The following is a 15,332-nucleotide window of genomic DNA, read 5'->3' on the forward strand; positions in this document are numbered from 1 at the left end:
GGCAGTGAAAGAGGGAATTGTTCCTGGGACTGCAAGCGGGTTTCTGCCAACATCTGGACTGCGTAGCCTCTTTGTCCTGCTATTCATGGCGGGCAGCGTTGGGAAAGTCCTGGACCTTGTGTCTGTGTGAATGTCACTAGCGCTCCCCCGAGGTCGGGGCTTTGGGCTTCTCAGACAGCTGTGGTCCCAGATGGCAGCAAAGGGTGCTCTGTTCGACCCGAAACGCAACCGGCCATTGGTCTATTCTTGTTGTTTGTTGAGCATCTATCCTAGGCAGAGTCTGAATTCTCTCTCAACCAGTCACCGCTTTCGCTCATTTAAAAATAAGTCATTAGCATTTCTTGTCCCTGGGGAAAGAGAGGGACCAGCTGACACTCCACACTTGGTGGAAGCTGTCAGTAGAATTTCCTGCAGTTTGGTCAGAGATGTGCAGGGGAGTGCCGGGTCCTCCGGACAAGTCTCTTCTTTTCACATCCTCTAGCTGAGATGTCCCGGGGACACCCTTTGTCTCCTTTGAACCCACACTCCTTTTGTATCTGTGTCTTTGCAGAGGCATTTTAGGGTACATCCTTTCCAAATGGTTTCTGAGAAAGACCAGAGCCTCTGAAAAACCCGGTAGAAGATACTGTGGTTAGAAGGATCAGCAGACTGGATTTTCCTCTCTAGGCAAAGCACTGTTGCTTGCAGTCATTGTGCAGAGGGGCAGTGCAGTTGACTTATGTTCCAAGAAAACTGTGGTGACAAGATTTTGGATAAAGATGGGGTATCGGAGGTGAGACTGGGGGCAGGAAAGGGACACAGGCTTTTTCAGTTTCTTCCAGAAGAGAAATGAGAGGAGATGAGCTAGAAGGCAGAGAAATGAGAGGAGGAATGAGAGCGATTCAAGAAGTAGCTTGATTTGACCCTGTGGCTGCCTTAGCTCGAACCTTGGTGTTGAAAAGGACTGAGAACTTAAGTTTGGGTGTGGACAACTAGCACATTGGGTCATCACAGACCAGGCTGGGCAGACAGCAGGGAAACCCTGTTGGGAAAGGGTGGTGGGCCATCTTGGGGAGCCCTGGGGTCATCAGCAGGCAGGGCCCAACCAGGCAGCTGCTAACATGCACACTGCATGAAGGTGAGGGATTTTGTCTGTTTTGTTTAGTGATATGTCACCAACCCCTAGAACATGTTGGAAGCCCTTTAATGTCACAGAAGAGCTCAATAAGAATTTGGTGAATGAAGTCACTTGTTAAGATAAAAAGAGCTGATCAGGCACAGAAGAAAGTGCCCAAGAATGGGGGAAAAACAAGACGCCAGGTCACAGGGACATCTCCAGGGAACCAGGAAGCAGAACTAGAAGAGACCAAGATCTTCGTCCAGAGTCGACAGAGAGGGAAGCCCTCCTCTAGAGTGGGCACCCTGAGTTCAGACTTCTAGCCTCCTAAACTGTGAGCAAACAAAGCTCTGTTCATTAAAAAAAGAAAGAAGAAATGTAAATAGCAAACTATACCTGTAGCTTTTTCCAGTGTGTTTGATGACACTCATGTAGGTGTCCGATCCCAGAATGGATTGTTTTCTGTGTGCGGGAAGGTAGGAAACAATTAGAGGAAAAGTATGGCTAGTACGTGCCTGTATCTCAAACAATGATTCTCCAACCCTAGTTCTTTTAAAGTTACAGGTTAGAGATGAAAGGGGAAAAAAAGTATTAAAAGACTGTTAGTAAATATGTTATAAATATATATATATATATATTTATATATATATATAAAGAACTTGGTGAATGAATCAACTCTGAGTTTAGAGCTCAGAGAACAGACTCCGTGTAGTTAGATTATTTCAAGCTGTGTGACAAGCCCGTGTATATGTGTATATTTCACACACACATGTATATGAAAGAATGTGTGTATGTGTGTATGTGTGTGTACAAGTGACATGAATACCATCCTCCTTTCTGTCAGAAGGATGACCCATTTCCATGGAAGTTGATGAGGTAATTGGTGTGGTGTAGAGCCTGTCAGCATAGATTGGAGGAACAGATAGTTGTACATGCCTCGGTTCATCCTTCCAGGGAGACGGATGCTGCTGGAAGTAGACCCCATTTCATCCTGAACAGACCACCTGGCACCATCCATCACCTGGATGATCAGCCCGTGACTAGATGCCAGGACAGTTTCCATCCTTGAAGGAATCCCGAGACCCTGGTTCTTTACGTCTCTCAGCTCTCTAGTCAGTGGATGCTGCTCTCCGTGGATGGTGCCCTGGTGGTTCTGGTAAAGCTACTGGGCCTGGACACGCTGGACGCTGCACCTTCTCTGATTGCCCAGCCCCTGAGAAGGGAGAACAGAGACTTTGAACTAGCCGCCACTACATTGCAGCCCTTGAACTTGCAGAGAAGTTCATGTCAAACCCCAGAATTTACAGCTTCCCATGACATAGCCCCTCTGCTGTCAGTCCCCTGCCCTGGACCTTAGATGGTCCTTGCATCTCCGCCAGGTCCAGGTTGGAGGAGAGCCACCTGTCGTCCTGCAGCCAGACCTCCAGCCAGCCCCTGGGGCCGGCCACAGCCACAGGACAACCCCTGTGCGTGTAGCTTGGCCTTCAGAGCCCGTCCCAGCTTAGCCCAGCTCTTGGTCTCGTCCCTCAGCACTCTCCCCCTGCACTCTGAGCTGCACGTGCCCCTGCTCCCCACTCGCCTCCAGCCTGGTATTTCTTCCGCCTCTGATGCCTTCTCAGCTCCTTGGCCTAGCAAACGCCTGGTCATTTCTCAGGACTCCACTTGGAGCAGATTTGGTAGCGTTTGTCTCCTCCTCTCCACTGGGGAGCCCATGCCTCTCGTGTCGCACTTGTCGTGTTCTCAGCACGCCACCATTCCCTGTGAGCTCCCGGAGGGCAGGACTCAGGAAAGGGGCCGCCGTTTGTGGAGTGAATGTGTGATCCAGCCGGTGACAAAGGATGTTCTCATGCATCATTGCTCTCTCCTGCTGACTTCTGCGATTGTCACATTGTCTTTTTCCACATAGGATTTTGGTTGTGCTTGGCTCTAAACAAGGAGCTCTGGTGGTATAGTGGTTAAGACATTTGACTGCTAACCAAAAGTTTGGTGGTTCGAACCCCGCAGACACTCTGCAGAGGAAATATGAGGCAGTCTGCTTCTGTAAATTTATAGCTAGAAATCCAGCGGGGGTCACTGTGAGTCAGAATCTAATCTGTGGTAGTGAGTTTGGTTTTTTGGTTTGGTTTGGGGTCTGAATTCAAGCTACTTGTCAGGTGTGGTATTGGTCCCTCACTAGTCTTTTGTCTTCAGGTACTTAGCCAGGCTCCTTCAGAGACACAGGACTTGAGAGCACACTAGGCCAATGAGTTACTGAAATGTATAAAACAACTTTTCTACCACTGTTTTGATATTAATGAGGTTTAGAAAGGCTTTCTAAAGTGGCAAAAGTCACACCATGTCCCCCTTGAGAGGGAAGACCAACTAGAGCGATGTGTTCTTTCTCTTCACTAGAGGGCGGTGACTTACTGTTAGGGAGCGGCACTGATGACAGAAAGATACGGCTGTTCAAGGCTCCCGTCTCTGCAGAGACTTGCAGCAGCAGCATTCTCTGGGTGCCATCCAGTGAGTCACTGCTTACGAGGCACGCTCAGACATGCTCCTTCACTTCACGTCTCTGCGCTGGGGGAGTCGAGTTCCTTGAGGCCCTGTGTTCCTCGGTCACCCGGTGAAAGCCCGGACACTGCAGCCTGGCTTTCCAGGCTGTCCATAGTCTGGACCTAACTCATATTTCTGACTCAGCTTCCTCACCCTCTGTCTCTGCCTGCTGAACTCTTACTCACTCTTCAAAACCCCAGTCAAATGCCCTGTGGTCTCTGGAGGCTTCAGTGACGGCAGAGTTACTTGTTGCCACCTAACCCAGGGCTCCAGTGCCTCCGTATTTGTACATACCATACACACAGAATCCTAATAACCTGTAGACATGTGTGACTCTCCCATTCACTGCCAGATCCTTAGGGGCAGGGATTCTAGCCTTTTTCTTTTTTTTCTTGGAGAAAATGCCTGATGTGACTGAGGAAGTATCTGTGGGTGCTTCAACTTGGATTAAAGGAAACAAGGGAGAGAACTCAGAAAGAGACATCACTGGTTTCAAGTCTGGAAGGTTCCTGAATCCTAGGCATTCACATGGGCCATTTGGGACCCAGGAGCTATTGTCCCAAATGGGAAAATGTATAAAGAGCAGGGTAGGTGAAATACAGTCATTGTGGTTTATTGGTTCACTCTGGGTTTTGCTTTCCGATACAATATACTCAGATTGTTTTTGCTGATACTGGTTGTAATACTCATGCTTATGTTGCCTCAGTTACAATGGATGATGGACAGGGATAGAAGGTCTTTTGTTACTGAAAAAGGGAACATAACATGCATGCCTTACAGCAGCAGGGCCGAGAGCAAGTAGAAGCAGCTGCTTGATTGGAGCAGTTGGTACACATTCTAATTGGCCCATGCCTAAGCCGTCTGGGGTAGGAACTACTACTGGAAGACGGCTGTAGGTGGTTAACGTGTGTAAAGTCCTGCATGCTGTGGGGCATTGACATTTGTACACTCTCACTGCAATGCCCTTTTCCTTTGGTGAACGTGCCATGATTTATTTGTCCCTTTACTATTGATGGGCATTTGGAAGATGTTGCTGTGAATCTTGGAACTTTTCTTTTGAAGAACATATGTACACATCTGATACATATCTAGGAGTGGAGATCCTGGGAGTTCATTCAGCTTTAGCGGAAGCTGCCAAATTATTTTCTAAAACTGCTACACCCATCAATACTCCCACCCATCAATACTCCCACTAGCTCACTAATATGAGCATTCTGGTTTCTCTACATCCTAGCCAACACTTGACGGTATCTTTTTCTGAAAGTCATGCAGGTGGATGTGTAGTGGTATCGCATGGTGGTTTTAATTTGCATTTAGAAGGATGAGCTTTGATTGAATTTGTCTGAATGTCCTGAATACTGGTTATTTTATTCTCTATCAGTGTGTCTTTGGTGATAGTGATGCTGGTGGTGAGGTGCCTGGCTCACAGTAAGCACCCATTACATGCTTGTTGGGTTGAATTTGGTTATTGGTAAGATCACAGCCATGTGGTTTGGATCCCAGTGGTGAGAGAGCAGAGACATCTTTGAACTTGGACATTTAAGTGCCCACCTTGCCTTGACAAAAGGCAGGCCCACTTACGCCCCATGACTACAGAAAAAGCCCATTTACCGTCCCAAGTTCTTGTGCCAGTAAGTGATGTCAACCCCAAATTCTGTGTCTTATAGACTAGAAGACATGACATTAGCCTGTCTGTCAGTTCAAGGAGGAAACCACTGACAGCCGTGATCTCAGTGTGGCCCCTACCAGCAGCCCTGAAAGGACAGTACACCCTCTGAAGATGCCAAGTGAATTCTGTATTACAGACCAGCCCTTGAATGCTGACCAGATAAGGCCATTTGTGCCTGGGTTTAGTGCAGGTTGGCACCTGCGGAGATGATGCAGCAGCGGATGTGGCTCAGCACTGTGGGAGCTGGGTCTGGTCTCGGGCCATGTGTGTCCGGCCAGGTCCGTGCCCAGGATGGACATGCTCTGCACTGAGGTAGTGCCGTCTGCAGCCTGTCGGTCTCATGTGCCAGCAGGCGTCTTGCACCTTGTTGGAGGGCAGCAGCCATCCGTTTTAGTGTTCCAGTTTTGGTTGTTAATCAGACTTTTCTTTTGCTTAGTGCAGATGCCCTGTGAACTCAAGAGGCCTCGGATGGCTTCCGCACGCTCCTGGGCAGGTTCTGGGCCAGACCGCCCCGTGCCCGAGGCTGGCAGAGATAGTGAAGCTAGGGTCAGGAGCGGGAAGACCACAGCACACCTGTCAGTTTCCTTCCCCCAAGGCCACTTCCTTCCCTTCTCATGCCTTCCTGTCCTCTGCCCTGTGCCGAGTGGGGCCTGGTGGCCGTTTGGTGTTGCCAGCATGGGGGAAGTATGGTAGGGTTAGGCTAGTCAGGATTTACGTCTCACCCCACTGCTTGCAAGTGACTCTGCCTCTCAGTGTCCCAGTGAGTCAGCAGGAAAATGGGATACCTGTTAGCCCCTCAGTGGGCTCGAGTGAGGGTGGCTGGCGCGTGCCAATTGTCACCGGGTGACATCGAGTTGATCCCTATCACAGTAGCCTCGTGTGGCAGAGTAGAACAACCCCATAGAGTTTTCTTGGCTGTAATCTTTTCAGAGCCCTGGTGGCACAGTGATTTAAGTGCTCGACTGTGAACCGAAAGGTCAGTGGTTTAAACTCAGCAGCACTCTGTGGGAGGAAGATGAGGCAGTGTGCTTCCGTAAAGGTCACAGCTTTGGAAGCTTTACGGGGCAGTCCTCCTCTGTCTTCTAAGGCCGCTGCATGTCACAGTCAGCTTGGTGGCAGTGGGTTTGTTCAGTGTTGCCGCTGCTCTGTTACCTGGCAGGGAATCAGGCTTCAGTTAGTAGCGGCTCCCCCATGCTCCCTCTTTTCCTCCCATCTTTCCTTCTTGCCCCCTTTCTCAGCTTGTTACAGGGGTGTGATAATCTGGCTTGGAAGTTAATCTGTTAGTGAAAAATACAGGTCAAAAGACAGTTCCCACGTACAGGGCTCCCGTGGTGGCAGGCTCTGGGTTTTCTGTGGTTTCAGGGACAAAGGGCCCAGTTCCACTTGGGGTGGGGGCACAAGGGGTGAGGAAGGGCACTGGGAGTGCCCTCAGAGCAGAGGGAGCAGTGAGTGGAGAAGTCGAGGCTCTTGTCTGCCTTCCATGCAGCACAAGACTAGACCACCTTGTCTCCGTCAGTCTGACAGTTCTGGGGTCTGCTCTCAGCTCTGCTCCTTCCAGCTGGTGACCTGGGGAGTCACTGCACGTCTCTTGGCCTTAGCGTCTTTGTGCGTGTTGCACCGAAACATCGTTCGCAGTCTCTCGCTTTCTCTGTTCCTGGTATTTTCTGGAAGGCTGTGCTGACCCGGGCACTCCCACCACCGTTCTTAGCCTCTCAGAGATTGTCTGAACAAGGCTTCGTCGTCCCAGCTCCAGTCTGTAATTTCAGCAATGACAGAGCATGCAGGCCACTTGGGCCCTGGCGGCTCACCTCTTGGCTCATCTCCAGCAGCCTCGTCTTCCCAGTGGGCGTGTGTGGGCGTCTCTTGAAGCCAATGCCTCCTTGCTGCCCATCATTCAGTTCCATTTAAGGTTGGGCTCAAAGGGTTTTCCCCAAATGTGTCTTTTGGGAAATATCTGCAGAACTTGTCGCTTCCACAGAATTTAGGGTCAAGGCCCAAGTCAGTCCTCAGAGGGGACATTCCTCAGAGGACAGGCCTTTGGGGTTCCTCGGTAGTGCCCATCCTGGTAGGCATCCTTGGTAGCAGATTCATCTCCCACCCACCAAAACATCTTTTGGTTTAAAGTTGCCTTAGAAGTAAAGCAGGAAGAGAAAACATATTCCACTCATCTTCTCTCGTTCATTCGTTCATCACATACTTGTATTCCTTGAGTGATGCAGGTCAGAGGTTAGCTGACTAGGGCCTGGGGCCTGTCCTGCTGGCTGCTGGTGGCCTTGGAGTGTTTGCTGGCTTGGTGAGTGGAAACAGTGCTGGCTTCGGAGCATCACTGTGCCCAGCCCTCCAGAGCTTCGATGTGCGGCTCCTTTGTCAGACGTGCTCATGACCTGGAGCCAAGCACATGCCCCCATCTTCCCAAGCCTAAGCTGATGACTCTACTTGGAAGGTCTGTGGAAACATCAGTCTGTCGCTCTATTATTAAACCTCTTGAGCCATTTGGCCATAAAAGGGGGCAGCTGCCATAGCCAGGCTTGTGATTAACGAGCCCAAGATGGGCCTTCTGACCCGCCGCAGAGCTTGGTCCATGGAGAACAGCTTGGCCCCACCGGCCTCCCCCTCCCACTCAGCCCCAGGCGCCGTTCTGCTGAGGGCTGGGCCACAGGCGAGGAGGGACAGCTGGGTCCTCCTGACCTTCCTTGTGGACCTTGGGGGCATAGTGGCAAGAGGGGCGGGTGAGCCTGGGGGAGGGAAGGTCTAGCCAGATCCTCATAGGTCCACATGGGAGGTGGCCCCAGGTCGTGATACCTGCCCTGCTTATGGTCAGACACCCAGAGCTGGTTGGTTACCCGTGGGTGCCAGCCTTCCTCTTAGTGGAGCTCTTTGGAGTTCCCTGTTTGAGCACAGCCCCTGCTATCCTGTGACTCAGGCATAGAAGAGTCACCTCTGTACGTTGGTGACCACAACACACCAGACACCACGGTCGGGCATCTAACTTAGTGACATCCACTTGTGAACGAGGCCTTGCCTCCCTCTGTCCCTGCCTGAGATTCCTCCTCGAGGCCACATGGCCACACTTTCCTCTTGGGATGACAGCACAGTAGCAACACATGGCATCCATCATCCTATTTAATGCTGTCCACAAGCATGGGCACTACTGTTACCTTTTTTAAATTGAGATAGACTCGCGACTGTGGATGTCACCGCTTTAAAGTGTGCAGTTCAGTAGTTTCAGTGTATTTACAGGCTTTTGCATCCATCACTCTTTCTAGAACTAAGGCCGGAATGTTCTCATCACCCCAAAAGGAAACCCTGTACCCATTAAGCAGTTACTCCCCATTCTCGCAAACCCCGGCAGCTGCCAGTCTGCTTCCTGTCTCTGTGGGTTTGCCTGTGCTGGACGTCTCATGTCAGGGGAGCCATCTGATATGTGGTCTTCTGCGCCTGGCTTCTTCCCTCGGCGGGATGTTCTCAGGATTCATCCACGGTGAAGTCTTTATGGATGCGTAAGAGCCCATCGCATGGACAGACCACACTTTTTCTTTTTTTTTAGTTGTGATTTGGGTCAAGATTTACAGAGCAAATTCCCTTTCCATACAGCAGTTCACATAAACTTTGTCTCATGACGTTGACCACAATTTGCCACAGTGCAACACCTCCCCTCCCACTTCTTCCTGGCAGTCACCTCTTCCTGTGTCCATCCCTCCATGCACCCCTGCCCCTGAGCTGTCTCCCTGTGCATACACAGCCCTTCTTTCTCCCGTGATTGTTCTCTCCAAGGAGTGTATCTCAGACCACGCTTTGTTTGTGCATCGACCAGCTGATGAACATGGGAGTTATTTACTCCCCGTCTTCTCAGGAGGTCAGCAGAGACTTCTCTTTTCCACATGAGCCATGTTGCTGGAGAGGTGATGACATTACAGGGTGGGTCCCTCCCTTCTGAGTGAGAGGGTGGGTCCCTCCCTTCTGAACAGGAGGGGTCACAGCTCTGCTCACCAGCTGTTGGGTGCTATCACGTCAGTTCTGACCTATAGTGCCCTCATGGGTTACGGTGCAAGTGCTGCACAGAGGTTTCTCAGCTGTGGGCTTTACGAAGCAGGTGGCTAGCTCTTTCTCCTGCACAGCCAGTGGGTGGGTTCGAACCCGCAGCCTTTGAGTTAGCAGCTGAGCACGTAACCATTATGCCACCAGGGCTCCTAGCTCACTAGTGGACAGTAATAATAATACTAATGGCTGTAGAGTGACAAGAAGAGTTAAATTCTCGTATTTTAATGCAAATAACGTACCCATTACACATTTTTTGCATGCTGCACTATGCCCCCGCACAATATATTTTCATAAGCTACCAGGAACTCCACCAAACTGCCCGAGAGCAAACATGGTTTCAGTTGTTTATTTCTCGATTACTGGGGTACTGCCAAACTCGATCCGTGACTTCTTGACTATGGCTTACATGTTTATTATACAATTATGATGAGAAGTAACATTGTTGGACTATTGGATGAGGATGAATGAGGCAGAAATCCACTTCTGGAAATGTCACAGGACGTGCGTGGCGTACACATGGCCGCACTATGACAGAGCTTTGTTTTACATAATTTGTCATTTCTGCACATGATATGCGTATGCGTGTTGTTTACACAGGCACACGATTTGCACCAACTCCGGCATGCCCTTTATCTGGGGTTTAGGAAAGCGGAGGGGCGGGCGTGTGAAAGCCTCCGAGGAGGTTTGCTCTGGGACTGGGACCCAGGCTGGTCTGTCTGGTCACAAACTGTTACCCATCCTTTGCCGTTGCTGCTGGGTTTTCCCCATGTGGGATTAAGGAGAACATCAAAATGTTGTGACAGGCCTTTCCCAAACGGGTGTCCATGGATCTCTGCCCTCGGGGCCGAGTGAGCTTTCCGTGCTGTGGGGATCTGCCAGGCCAGGTGACAGCAGCAGGACTCCCGGGGTAGGGCTCCGAGACCCCACAGTGCTGCTGCTGACCCTGGCCTTGGCTCCACGCCAGCTCCTTCCCCCAGAGTCTGCTTCTGTGGTGTTGGTGTGTGTGGGTGCTGCCGGAGATTGGCCATGGCCAGGAGGGGTTTGAGAGAGCGTGGAAGTGGAGGACACAGTCTTGACCCTGGATCCTGGGCCTGTCTTTTCAAAGCAGGGCCCTTTGGCAGGCTGTAGCCCCTTTGCGCCTCACTTTCTTCTTTTGCAGCATTCAGATAAATGTAGCCGCCCCACCGTCGTCGTGAGGCTGCACACGGTTGGATGTGTGAACTCCCTAGCACTGGCCTGGGCACATTGTCAGGCTCGAGGAGTGCTAACCAGAGTACCAGCACCATTTCCCTGTGGGAGGGCCTTTGCAGGGGTGTGGATGGTCTGTGCCCTTGGGCTGCCATTGAAAACAATAAACAGCAAGGGGTCGTGAGGGCTGAAGTCCACTCCCCAACCCATGCCACTCCACCATCCCACCCTGGATGTGACTGCGTCCTTCTCACTGCCGTGGTTGTCACTTGTCTCAGGCGTTTCAGTATACAGACAGGCAGGACCACAGGGACCGCACCAATGGGGACAGGGAGGGCTCCCCGCACACTGCTCCATGTTTCTCTTTCAGAGCTGGGACTTACAGGGCCTGAGAGCGAATCCTTGTTAGCCCCCTCATGCCAGTGGACAGACTGCTCAGCATCGGGCTGGGCAGAGTTTATCCTCTGTGCAGTGACCACCCCCATGACACACAGCCTGCTGTGCCCTGGCAAGCCGTTTCCAGCCCTGCCCTCAGGGGGATTTTCCTCTTGCAGGGGCAGGAGCCTCTTCCACCTCCTGGGGCAGGTGTGCGCCTTCCTGACTAGCCCGTTGAGTGTTGAGCCTTGAGCCGCAGAGGCTGTGGGCAGGTAGCTCGCTCTTGCTCTTAGAGTGCAGGAGTGATGGAGCTGGCTCTGCAGAAGTTTGGGGGCGACGGCTCTGGGGCGGCTTTGGTACCCCATCCCCACCCACCGTGACTGCATGGGAGGGCCAAGAAGGGGCCTGTTGAGGAGTGACAGGCTCTCAGGCCTTTGGGGGCCACACAGGGCCTCCCTAGATCTCTTGAGACCTGGCTTTCTCTGGCCCAGATCAGGATTGCTGGGGAGACAGGGCATGAAGCAGCTCAGAAACAAAGGCAGGGTGGGAGCGGCCTCTTCCTGGCAGCCAGAAGACCCCCGGACCAGCCCACATCATGTCTCGAGAGTTAAGGGCACAGGAAGATTCACTGGCCCCGTCTGACTCCCATGGGGAGACGGTGTCCCTGGGAGCTGAACCCCGGCTTGTGGACTTGTGCATCTCTGACACCCGCAACATCATCACGTCGCGGGCATTTGGCTCCGTGCAGTTGCCCAGAATTTACCTGGGTTCAAGCTTTGCTTCTAGCAGGACCCCGTCAGGCTGGAGGCCAAGGACCAAGGCCCTCCAGCCGTAGCCGGGGCTCCCTGGTTCCCTCTAATATCTGTTTAATGAGAGCAATTTGGCAACGTTATAAAATATGCTTTGACCCTTTGTCCCAGTAATTCCATTTCTGGGAATCTGGCCTAAGGAAATAATCCTAAATATAGGGTAGAAAAACATGTTTCACAAGGATGTTCATTTCAGAGTTGTTTATAGTAGCACAGAGGAAACAAGGGCTGCCCAGTGGGGGATGGGGAGGACAGTGATTAGATACTTGCCCGGTAGACATTTCACAGCCTGTAAAATCATAATCTCTTGGTGCTTGTTCAGAATACAGATATGCAAATGATGGAACGTTCCATGATAAAAGGGCTACTCGGCATCTACGCTGTCTGACTTTGGCTCTGTTTTATGTGTATGGTAATAAAACAGTCAGGAAGGGAGTACACTGAAGCGCTCAGGGTGCTCTTGACAGGGTTGTATCAGAAAGATTCTATTCCAGATTATCTTTAAGATGTGTTTTTTTAAGTCAGGCTTACTGAGCTATAATTTATATACAGTAAAATTGATCCCTTTTAGTGTGTGGCTCTGGGAGATGTGACAAATGCGTACGGTAAGTAACCATGACCACAGTCAGGACATTTCTGTCACCCTAAAAGTCCCCCATCCCCATTGGTAATCAGCCCCCTTCCTACACCTGTTGCCAGCCACCCCAATCTGATTTCTGTCCCAGTGGTTTTGCTCATCGTGAACCAAAAACCAAACTCACTGCTTTTGAGCCATAGCAACCCCTCCTTGGGTTTCCGAGGCGGTATCTCTACAGAAGTCGAGTGCCCAGTCTTCCTTCTGAGGAATGGCTGGTGGGTTTGAACCACCACTCTTCTGATTAGTAGTCAGATGCCTTAGCCACTGTGCCACCGGATGGTGGCATGGAAGTGCAGCCATGCTGTAGGTCACACACTGCTTTTACCCTTAAAAACAAAACAAAACAAACCTCTAACCTGATTAATGGCCTCTTGGATTGACCTCTTAGAGCTGGATTTTCCTCATGTGGAGGAAAACTTGATTTAATCAAGTCAGCCTTCTGCCCATGCAGGAGCCCTGATGGTGTAAGAGTTAAGCACTCAGCTGCTAACCGACAGGTCAGCAGTTCAAACCTGGCAGCCACTGTGTGGGAGAAAAGGCCTGGCAGTCTGCTCCTGTAGAGATGACAGCCTAGGAGACCCTCCAGGGTCGCTCACAGCTGCAGTCACCACCCCCATGCAGGAACCTCTCTTAGCTGCGACCGTCGCGTTGCCAGTTCTATGTAAAATGGTCCCAGCGGTTGGAAGGGACCAGAGGAGGCTCCTTCTGAAGCTGACGGGCAGTGTTGAGGGGTGTTCGGTCTGGATCCACCCACGTCGCCGCCGGCCACCTGCAGTCTGTCTAGACTCTGGTGGTGGTGGTGGTGGTGGTGGTGGTGGTGACGACGACGATGACTGATGGTGACAGTGACAACAGTGGCAGCAGCAGCAGTTAATCTTGGTGAATAAACTTTTTATTCTTGAATTGCTTTAGATGTACAGAAAAGCTGCAGAGATAGCACCAAGAGTTCCGTGACCCCACACCCAGCCTCCACTCTGGTTACCGCCTTACCTTAGCGAGGTACATTTGGCACAACCAAAGAACCCACATTGACACGTGATAATTAAAGTCCACACTTTATTGGACTCTCCTCGGTGTCCCCCTCATGTCCCATCTGGGACCACACAGCCCTTCTTGGCTGTGGCCCTTTCTTAGATCTTACTTGGTGGCTGTGGTGGTTTTAGAGAGTTTTGCTCGGGTGTTCCGTAGACTGTCCTTCAACTGGGATTTCTCTGGTACCTTTTCTTGGTTAGACAGGGGCTGTCAGCTTTGCGGGAGGAGACCACAGAGAAGGTGTCTTTCTGACAATAGTTCATTCTTCTTGAACTCTTCTTCTGTTCCAGGTGCATTGCTAAACCCCCTTTAATCCCCAGTAGTCCTATCTGTTCACTTCTCATTTCACCACTGGGAGAAACAGGTGCAGAGAGGTATAGTACCTTGCATAAGGTCACACAGTAAGTGGCTCAAACATGAGCACATTGACTCTAAAACTCTGCTTTTAGCCAGTACTGCTCAAACAGTGGGAAAGCAATACCACGTGCTTTATACAAAAGGTCTTCCCCCAAAAGCCATGGTTGCCACTTACGATAAAGGTCACCTGATGAAACCCACAGGTGGACACCCAGGGTCACGAGAAAGAGGAGGCTGAGTGCCTTCCCTCCCCTTCAGTCCTGCATGTCACTGTTGGCACTTGGTGCTGTGGGTGAGCCAGTCAATCCCGATTCTTAGTGACCCTATAGCACAGAGTACAACTGCCCGGTAGGGTTTCCTGGGCTGTCACCTTGATAGGAGCAGATCACCAGGTCTTTTGTGGGTTTGAACCTCTGACCTTTCAGTTGGCAGCCAAACATTTAAGCATTCCACCAGCAGGGCTCCTGGTTAGCAGGTTGTTGTTGTTGTTGTCATGTGCCGTCGAGTCGGCCCTGACTCATAGGACCCCTCCTTGGGTTTCCGAGGCAGTATCACCACGGAAGTAGATTGCCCCATCTTCCTTCCGAGGAGTAGCTGGTGGGTTTGAACCGCCAGCCTTCTGGTTAGCAGTCAAGTGCCTGAGGCACTATGCCACCAGAGCTTCCTGTTAGCAGGTTAGTGAAGTGCATTTCGTGGGGTAGGCCCCCTTCCATTACAGGGTCTCGAGGAGGCTGTGGTGGGAAAGAGAAGTCTCCAGGCTTTCTGCTTGGGTGTCTTGTGTATCTTGTGTGGAACAATTCTTGAAAAATGAGGCCAGTCCGCCACTTGGTTTGGCGCATCAGGTCCCCGGTGGGCGTGATCCACCCTCGTGACTCCCCGGCAGCCCTCACAGCTGGTGGGATTTTAGGAATGGATTTTTATCCCCTGTATTGTTCGGCATAGATGAGTGGCTTTCTGCGTGTATGTGTCTTAGTCCCTGTCCTCTTTTGGGTGGCATTATGGATTGAATTGTATCCCCAGAAAAGACATGTTGAAGTCTTAGCCTCTGCATCTGTGAACGTGCCTTTGTTTGGAAATAGGGTCTTCCTTCTTGAACATACCATCAGTCACTGAGACGATACTGGAGTGGGGTGGGTCCATTCTTGCATGACTAATGACTTGTGAAAGAGGACAGCCACAGAGACAGGTCACAAGGCGGAAGACGCCCGCAAAGATGTATCTGCAGGCAGTGAAGAAATGCCGGGGGATGGCGGGCAGAAGCCAGAAGATAGAAAAGAGGCGTGGATCTGGTTTTTTTTTTCCCTACTCTGGTATGACCTCATGTTAACTGATAACATCTTCAGTGACCTTATATCCAAACAAGGTCATGTCCACAGGCTCCATGAGGTTAGAACTTCAACTTTTGTGTGTGTGTGTGTGGGGGGGGAGGGCACACGTCAAGCTGTAATGGGAGGAAAGGCTTGAGGTGGGAGTGGAACCAGACCACCTGGGGCCCTGTGGATCATGAGTAGGGCTGGCTATGCTTATCAGAGTTCTGGGAGCCCTCGAGCCTGTGGAGCAGGGGAATGGGGTGGGCTGGTGCAATGTGATGCT

At 51.2% G+C, this 15,332-nt stretch overlaps 1 protein-coding gene across 1 annotated transcript in view; it reads left to right on the forward strand.

Annotated features, from left to right (window-relative positions):
• The window catches only part of LOC103195540 (c-Maf inducing protein), a 232,672-nt gene that overhangs the window by 122,864 nt on the left and 94,476 nt on the right, over positions 1–15,332 (forward strand). The gene's annotated exons all lie outside the window — the stretch shown is intronic.

This window comes from Orycteropus afer, unplaced genomic scaffold, assembly GCF_000298275.1.
Source record: "Orycteropus afer afer isolate SDZICR_OR568_19922 unplaced genomic scaffold, OryAfe1.0 scaffold00057, whole genome shotgun sequence".
Lineage (NCBI taxonomy): Eukaryota > Metazoa > Chordata > Mammalia > Tubulidentata > Orycteropodidae > Orycteropus > Orycteropus afer.